Source organism: Glycine max, chromosome 12, assembly GCF_000004515.6.
Source record: "Glycine max cultivar Williams 82 chromosome 12, Glycine_max_v4.0, whole genome shotgun sequence".
Taxonomy (NCBI): domain Eukaryota; kingdom Viridiplantae; phylum Streptophyta; class Magnoliopsida; order Fabales; family Fabaceae; genus Glycine; species Glycine max.
Genome location: NC_038248.2, coordinates 25,989,089 through 25,997,739, shown reverse-complemented (window position 1 = coordinate 25,997,739; position 8,651 = coordinate 25,989,089).

Here is an 8,651-nt window from a genome sequence, read left to right as displayed (position 1 = left end):
ATTGATTTGAAATGACGTTGTTAATGGTGATCATATCACCATGAATTGATGGTATTGTTGATGATTATGTGAATATGAAATGAGGTTGTTGCTGTTGTTGTTGATAACGTCAGTTAGATGAGATGATGCCTATGTTAAGAATGATGTGAAAATGGAATGTTGATTGATGTTGGAAATGCTTTGGCATGTGCATGTTGTGTATGTTCGTGGGGGGCAAAGTGCACTAATCTTCCAGGGTCTTTGGCACTTACTTTGGGCCACGTTCATAAGTTGGATGTTGTGTATGTTCGTGGAGGGCGAAGTGCACTAACCTTCCAGGGTCTTTGGCACTTGCTTTTGGCCACGTTCATACGTTGGATGTTGTGTATGTTTGTGGGGGGCGAAGTGCACTGACCTTCCAGAGTCTTTAGCACTTGCTTTGGGCCACGTTCATTAGTTGGATGTTGTGTATGTTCGTGGGGGGCGAAGTGCACTGATCTTCCAGGGTCTTTGGCCCTTGCTTTGGGCCACGTTCATAATTTATATAGTGTATGTTCATTGGGGGTGGATGATGCAATCCTACCCCGCAAGGGCATTGGATAGAAAACTCCAAGTAGATTAGGCCAGAGATGCAAGAGAAGGCCCTAGGGTTCTTATGAGCCTTAGGGTAGATTTCGGGCCCATGGGCTAAGTACGAGCCCACTTATCTTTGTAAATATTAGATTAAGGTTTCATTATTTTTGGTCCTTGTATTTAGGGCTCCATAATGTAGGTAGGGTACCCTAGAAATATAGGATTTTTCAGCCCTTGTATTTTAGAGCACCTAGACTAGTTTTTGTATTAGGGGTAGTTTTGTAATTTCACATGCACTAAGTGGATATTTGATGTGTGTGGTTGGAAATAAATTTAATTGAATTGGTAGAAGCCCAATCCAATTAAATTTTAGAGGGGGAGGTGAGCATTTGCTTACTACACCCCATTGCCACATCATATAGTCACACTTTGTGCATGCCCTTCATGCTTTTCATGCCTCATGACACCTAAGCACACTTAGTGGAGAATCTTGGAATTGATCTTGGATTAGTGGGCTGAACCATAACTAAAATTCACTAATCATAATTAGTGAAATTTTGGCTCCAAAGTTTGGCTCCACAAATTCAATTTCAAATTCAAGTGAAATTTGAATTTCCCTCCAATTTTGTGTGACACTTAGGCTATAAATAGAGGTCATATTTGTGCATTTTTTTCAACTTTGATCATTTGAATATTAAACTTCAGATTTCAAAACTCATTTAGAGCACAAAATTTCGTGCTCTTCTCTCCCTCTCCCTTCATTCATCTCCTTCTCCCTCCAAGCTCTTATCCATGGCCTCCTATGGTGGTGAGCTTCTTCTAGTCTCATCTTCTCCTTGAAGTGGCATCTCCTCTCTCTCTCCCTTTCTCCATTCCACTGCCATTCATCTTCCAAGAAGCAAAGGAATCCATTGATGAAGAAGATCCTAGGCCTACAAGCTCCAATGGATCTTGCATCATGTGGTATCAAGAGCATCTTCATCTAGGTGATGTTCTTTTGCTTCCTCTATCTTTTTGTTCGGTGAATTCTCTTTAATTCCTTGTTCTTCATCTTATTCTGCATGTATATCCTCCATTGTCTTGTGGTTTGGTGCTGTTTAGAGTAGATTAAAAAAAAATAAACCGATTAAATCTTAGATCTACACTTGTTCTTGCATTTCTATGGTTCAAATTTTGTAGATCTACTCTTAAATCTTGTTTTTGTGTTGATTTTAGGTTCTATCAATTTTAATTCATAATATTCTTGTGCTGAACCTTTAGATCTAAATTTTGTTCCAAAATATTGATTAGAAAAAAAAAACACAAAAATCTAAGTGTAAATCACTTAATCCATGTTGTCTTAGAGTCATGTTTAGTCATAGTAATTGTCACATTATGTTCTAAGTTTGTGTTGAATTTTATTTTGTTGATTGAATTCTAGATACATTTGTTCATGTATTGTTGTCATTCTTAGCCTATCTTTTGAATTTTGAGTCTAATTCATGCATGTTATTTAGTTCATAACATGTTCTAAATCAATTCCTAGAAGTAGTCTTGTTCTTGAACTTTTTTTTTGCTTTCTAAGTTTCCTACATGATGCCTATGATGAAGTTGAGTTGTGGTGCTGAGTTGTGGCTGGATTTGTGAATCAAATAAGTCTTAAGCTCTCTTTAATTGTGTTATTCAAGATAATTGAGCATAAGCAAACACAAATTGTAACTATCCAAGCCTTAAGCAACATAAACACTACTCTTGATTTCTAGGTTGAAATCGCTGGTGCTGGCAGCTTGAACATACGAACTTGTATAAATTACTGGGAATTGGTCACTACGTTTTTTGAGCTGAAACTTTTACTGAATTTTCTAGAAATCTGGACCAAAATTATAAAAAAAGAACCAAGCGATTTGGATTAAAGAAAAAAATAAGAAAAATATCACAAGTTGGCAGAAAAATCAGTGTCCGGGAAAAAAAAAGAAAAGTGAAAGGAAAGTGTGCTTGTTGTTTTGGCTCAAAATTTGTTTTATAATTGGTGCCTATTTTATACCAATCCTTGTTCTGAAATTTCAATTGAAAATTATTGTGAAAACAAGTGCCAAAACTAGAGGTTTCTTGAGCCTTTTTTTTTAGAGTTTTTCTACTCTACTCTAGAGCCATTCTAGGTTTCTCTTTGAGTCCTAGCTTGCTTTTTGTGCTTTTCATTGCTTTAATTGTTGAATAATCCTTGGAAATTTGTCTTGTTAAAACTCTATTGGTTTAGCTTTCATTTCATTTTTTTTTGGTCTTTGGTTATTGTTGTCTCTTTGTTTCCTTGCTTGTGAGTTGCCATATAGGGAATTGGAAAGGAGGATTGGTGCCATATCTTGAAGAATTTGAGTCAAGAAGCAAGGGGCCAACCACCTTAAGAGCTATTGGACTAAGAAGCACTCCAAATTGAGTGAAACACTAAAGAGAGAATAGCCACCACAATTGAGGACTTTTTTCTTTGTAATTTTGTAATTGGCAATTTGCTTTGCTTTCAAATTTTGTAACAAAAAGGCCTTTCATTGGAAGTAAGTTGGGAGCCTCCGCTAGGTCACCCTACTTCCATTTGTGTGTAATAATTTTAGGCAATTTCCCCTTACGACAGTGAGTGTTTTGTTGGGAACCTTAAATGAGGTCATCCAAACACTCTTAGGATCCGCCTAGTTTGCATTTCTTGCACTTTAATTTCTTGCTTATTTTCATAGCTTATTTCCTTTACCCTCCATTGTCAAACCGCCTAGATAGCTTGGCTTTTACCAATTAGTTTTTACCTTATCTTTCACACCTCTTTTAGTGTTTATTTTGGCTAGTTTCAACCATAGTCTATTTTACCTTTTGTTTTCAAACCCCCAACAAGAAAGAACCATAACTTAGGAACCAACATGAGTCTTCATTCTTCATCTAGTGTTAATGGTGAGGGTTCTACTCCTAAGGACCCCTTGTATAAGATATTAGATGAGTTGAGATCCCTTAAGTTGTGGAAAGAAAAACAAGAGAGAAAAGAAAAAGGTAAAAAAAGAGTGGAAGAAATAAGTCAAGATGAAAGAGAGAAAATAAGAGAGGAAGAAAGAAGAAAAATAATGAAAGAAATGAAAAGAGAAAAACATGTCTCCTATAGTAGTCATAACTCTTGCAAGAGCCTAAGTGAAGAACTTCGTGACTATTATGAAGGAAGGCATAGGTCACATCTTAGACCTCACAACCATAGGAGAGAAAACGAAAGAAAGCCTCAAGAGGTTAACATTAAACTCCCATACTTCCATGGGAAGGACAATGTAGAGGCTAATTTAGATTGGGAAATAAGGGTAGAGCAACAACTTAAAAGGAAGTCTACTTCAAAATCTTATGGCTCTCACTCTTATCCAAAGAAAGACCAAGGTCAAGGAATCTTAGGGGTGAGACCTTCTAAGCCCAAAGATGATAAGGGGAAGACAATAGAAAAGCAACCCCTTAAGGCTAGTATGCAAGAGAAGACTAGCTCCATGAAGTGCTTTAAATGTCTTCGAAGAGGACACATTACTTCTCAATGCCCCACCAAGAAAACCATGATTATGAGGGGCCAAGACATTTATAGTAGCCAAGATGAGGCTACTACTTCACCTTCCTCTAGTAAAAGTGAAGAAGCAAAAGGGGAAGAATCTAGTGAAGAGATCTACCCCCAAGAAGAAGGACAACCTTTAATGGTTAAGGATGAGTGTAAGGAGGTAAGTGTCTTCTCCAAGAGGTTAGCTAAGAAGGAAAGACATTTTGAAATAAAGACAAATATTAAAGAAATTTCCCTTCTTAGACAACCTCCACATTTTCTCCTTTGTAAAAAGACACTTGTTAGCATTGCCACATCTCTTAGGCTTGAGTTTATTCCTCAAGTAAAGGAGTTGTTGGATGAGGGTTTGGTTCGCAAGAGATTAAATCCTTGTGCTTTGTTGGTGCCCAAAATAGGTATTATTAGGCACCAAATCCCTAAAATAGGTGGTGTGATGAATGCTTTGGGTGGTGCAACACTCTTTTGTAAAATCACTCGTGCACCCAACATCTTCATGATTTGTGTACATAGGGACTCATTAGGTAGGTTTGTTCTTATTTTTAGTTTCAATACAAACTTAGGCACTCATATGGGACACCTTAGGTTTGTCATACTTTTTGGTAGGAATAATCAACATGAAAATACAGAAAAAGGTATGTTCTATTGCTTTACTTTTCTTAATTTTTTAAATTGTGATCAAGGGGTTCCTATGAACCCTAAGAGAATAAAGGTCATTCCTGAGTGGCCCGCTCCACCAAGTGTAAGAAAAATTTGGGGCTTCCAAGACTTAACAAACTTTTACAAAAGGTTTGCCCCATATTTTTCTATACTTGTAGCACCACTCATTGAGTTGGTGAGGAACCATGTTCCTTCATGGGAAGATGCCCAGGAAATGAGTTTTCAGACCTTACCTTACTTCAACATACTAAACACCACTAATACATATGTTTTTGTTCTTTTTACAGGTGTTGAGGAAAAAAGCCTAGAGTTTCAAGAACCTCGGGATTTGAGGTCAAATCCTTTTCAAGGGGGAGGGAATGATGCAATCCTACCCCGCAAGGGCATTGGATAGAAAACTCCAAGTAGATTGGGCCAGAGATGCAAGAGAAGGCCCTAGGGTTCTTATGAGCCTTAGGGTAGATTTCTGGCCCATGGGCTAAGTACGAGCCCACTTATCTTTGTAAATATTAGATTAAGGTTTCATTATTTTTGGGCCTTGTATTTAGGGCTCCATAATGTAGGTAGGGTACCCTAGAAATATAGGATTTTTCAGCCCTTGTATTTTAGGGCACCTAGACTAGTTTTTGTATTAGGGGTAGTTTTGTAATTTCACATGCACTAAGTGGATATTTGATGTGTGTGGTTGGAAATAAATTTAATTGAATTGGTAGAAGCCCAATCCAATTAAATTTTAGAGGGGGAGGTGAGCATTTGCTTACTACACCCCATTGTCACATCATATAGTCACACTTTGTGCATGTTCTTCATGCTTTACATGCCTCATGACACCTAAGCACACTTAGTGGATAATCTTGGACTTGATCTTGGATTAGTGGACTAAACCATAGCTAAAATTCACTAATCATAATTAGTGAAATTTTGACTCCAAAATTTGGCTCCACAAATTCAATTTCAAATTCAAGTAAAATTTGAATAGAAATCTAATTTTGTGGGACACTTAGGCTATAAATAGAGGTCATGTGTGTGCATTTTTTTCAACTTTGATAATTTGAATATTAAACTTCAGATTTCAAAGCTCATTTAGAGCACAAAATTTCGTGCTCTTCTCTCCCTCTCCCTTCATTCATCTCCTTCTTCCTCCAAGCTCTTATCCATGGCCTCCTATGGTAGTGAGCTTCTTCAAGACTCTTCTTCTCCATGAATTGGCATCTCCTCTCTCTCTTCCTTCTCCATTCTGCTGCCATTCATCTTCCAAGAAGCAAAGGAATCCATTGATGAAGAAGATCCTAGGCCTACAAGCTCCAATAGAGCTTACATCATATATGATGTGGCAATGGGGTGTAGTAAGCAAATGCTCACCCCCCTCTAAAATTTAATTGGATTGGGCTTCTACCAATTCAATTAAATTTATTTCCCAAAACACACATCAAATATTCACTTAGTGCATGTGAAATTACAAAACTACCCCTAATACAAAAACTAGTATAGGTGCCTTAAAATACAAGGGCTAAAAAATTCTATATTTCTAGGGTACCCTACCTACATTATGGAGCCCTAAATATAAGGGCCAAATATAATGACATCCTAATCTAATATTGTTAGTGCTTAGCTTTACTAAGCTTTAAAAGATTGGCTAAGATTTTGTTAAAACATAAGCACTTAGACAATGAAGGAAAGCTGGAGTTGCTGCACATGATGTCCAACGTTATGTCAAAGAATAAGATCGGGCTGCACAATGCACAAGGCAAGATAAAGTGTCAAATGAAGAATTGAAGCTGCAGGATTCACGATGTCGGATACAATGTCCAGGACATCCTGCCCGAAAATACTGGAGTTGCTGAAAGCATTGAAGTTGCAGGATCCACGATGTCGGATACAATGTCCAGGACATCCTGCCCGAAAATACTGGAGTTGCTGAAAGCATTGAAGTTGCAGGATCCGCGATGTCGGATACGATGTCCAGGACATCTGGCCCGAAAATTCTGGACATATAAATCTGTTATATCTTTAACAGATTATTGTGCAGTTAGCAAGAGATTAGATGATCTATCTTTTGGAACGAATTAAAAGATAATTAAAGTTCGAATTACAAACTAGAAGAGTTCGTTCAGGGATTGAAGATTAAAGACAAAAACTAAAAGATCAAACTGTATCTTTTAGATCTTTAAGTGCAGATTTTCAGGAAAGTGATAGATCTCATCCAGCACAAGTAGTTGCAGCCCAGAAACGCACACTGCTATATAAACATGGAGGCTGCACGAGTTTTGTACCAAGTCCGGGATTGAAGAGTTATTTTGTGAGTTTTGGGACTTGAGTGTTTTGTGAGCCACCTTGATGGTACCCTAACATCAAGTGTTGGACCTGAGTGTGTAGAGTTGATCTCTTGTGTGTAGAGTTGATCTCTTGTGTGTAGAGTTGATCTCTAGTGTGTAGAGTTGATCTCTTTTGTTCAGAGAGCAATCTCTGGTGTGTCTTTGATTTATTTGTAAACACGGGAGTGTGATTGAGAGGGAGTGAGCGGGGTTCTCATATCTAAGAGTGGCTCTTGGGTAGAGATTGCACGGGTAGTGGTTAGGTGAGAAGGTTGTAAACAGTGGCTGTTAGACCTTGAACTAACACTATTTTAGTGGATTTCCTCCCTGGCTTGGTAGCCCCCAGATGTAGGTGAGGTTGCACCGAACTGGGTTAACAATTCTCTTGTGTTATTTACTTGTTTAACCTGTTCATACAGTCAAAGACAATCTGCATGTTCTGAAGCATGATGTCGTGACATCCTGTACGACATCTGTCCCCAGTATCAGAATTTCAATTGGTATCAGAGCGGGCACTCGAAATCACTGAGTGAGATCTAGGGAGATAAATTCTGATGAACATGGAGAAAGAAGGAGGACCAGTGAACAGACCACCAATTCTGGATGGGACCAACTATGAATACTGGAAAGCAAGGATGGTGGCCTTTCTCAAATCACTGGATAGCAGAACCTGGAAAGCTGTCATCAAAGGCTGGGAACATCCCAAGATGCTGGACACAGAAGGAAAGCCCACTGATGAATTGAAGCCAGAAGAAGACTGGACTAAAGAAGAAGACGAATTGGCACTTGGAAACTCCAAAGCTTTGAATGCTCTATTCAATGGAGTTGACAAGAATATCTTCAGACTGATCAACACTTGCACAGTGGCCAAGGATGCATGGGAGATCCTGAAAACCACTCATGAAGGAACCTCCAAAGTGAAGATGTCCAGATTGCAACTATTGGCTACAAAATTCGAAAATCTGAAGATGAAGGAGGAAGAATGTATTCATGACTTCCACATGAACATTCTTGAAATTGCCAATGCTTGCACTGCCTTGGGAGAGAGGATGACAGATGAGAAGCTGGTGAGAAAGATCCTCAGATCCTTGCCTAAGAGATTTGACATGAAAGTCACTGCAATAGAGGAGGCCCAAGACATTTGCAACATGAGAGTAGATGAACTCATTGGTTCCCTTCAAACCTTTGAGCTAGGACTCTTGGATAGGGCTGAAAAGAAGAGCAAGAATCTGGCTTTCGTGTCCAATGATGAAGGAGAAGAAGATGAGTATGACCTGGATACTGATGAAGGTCTGACTAACGCAGTTGTGCTCCTTGGAAAACAGTTCAACAAAGTGATGAACAGAATGGACAGGAGGCAGAAACCACATGTCCGGAACATCCCTTTCGACATCAGGAAAGGTAGTGAATACCAGAAAAGGTCAGATGAAAAGCCCAGTCACAGCAAAGGAATTCAATGCCGTGGGTGTGAAGGCTTTGGACACATCAAAGCTGAATGTCCCACTCATCTCAAGAAGCAGAGGAAAGGACTCTCTGTAAGTCGGACTGATGATACAGAGAGTGAACAAGAAAGTGATTCTGAC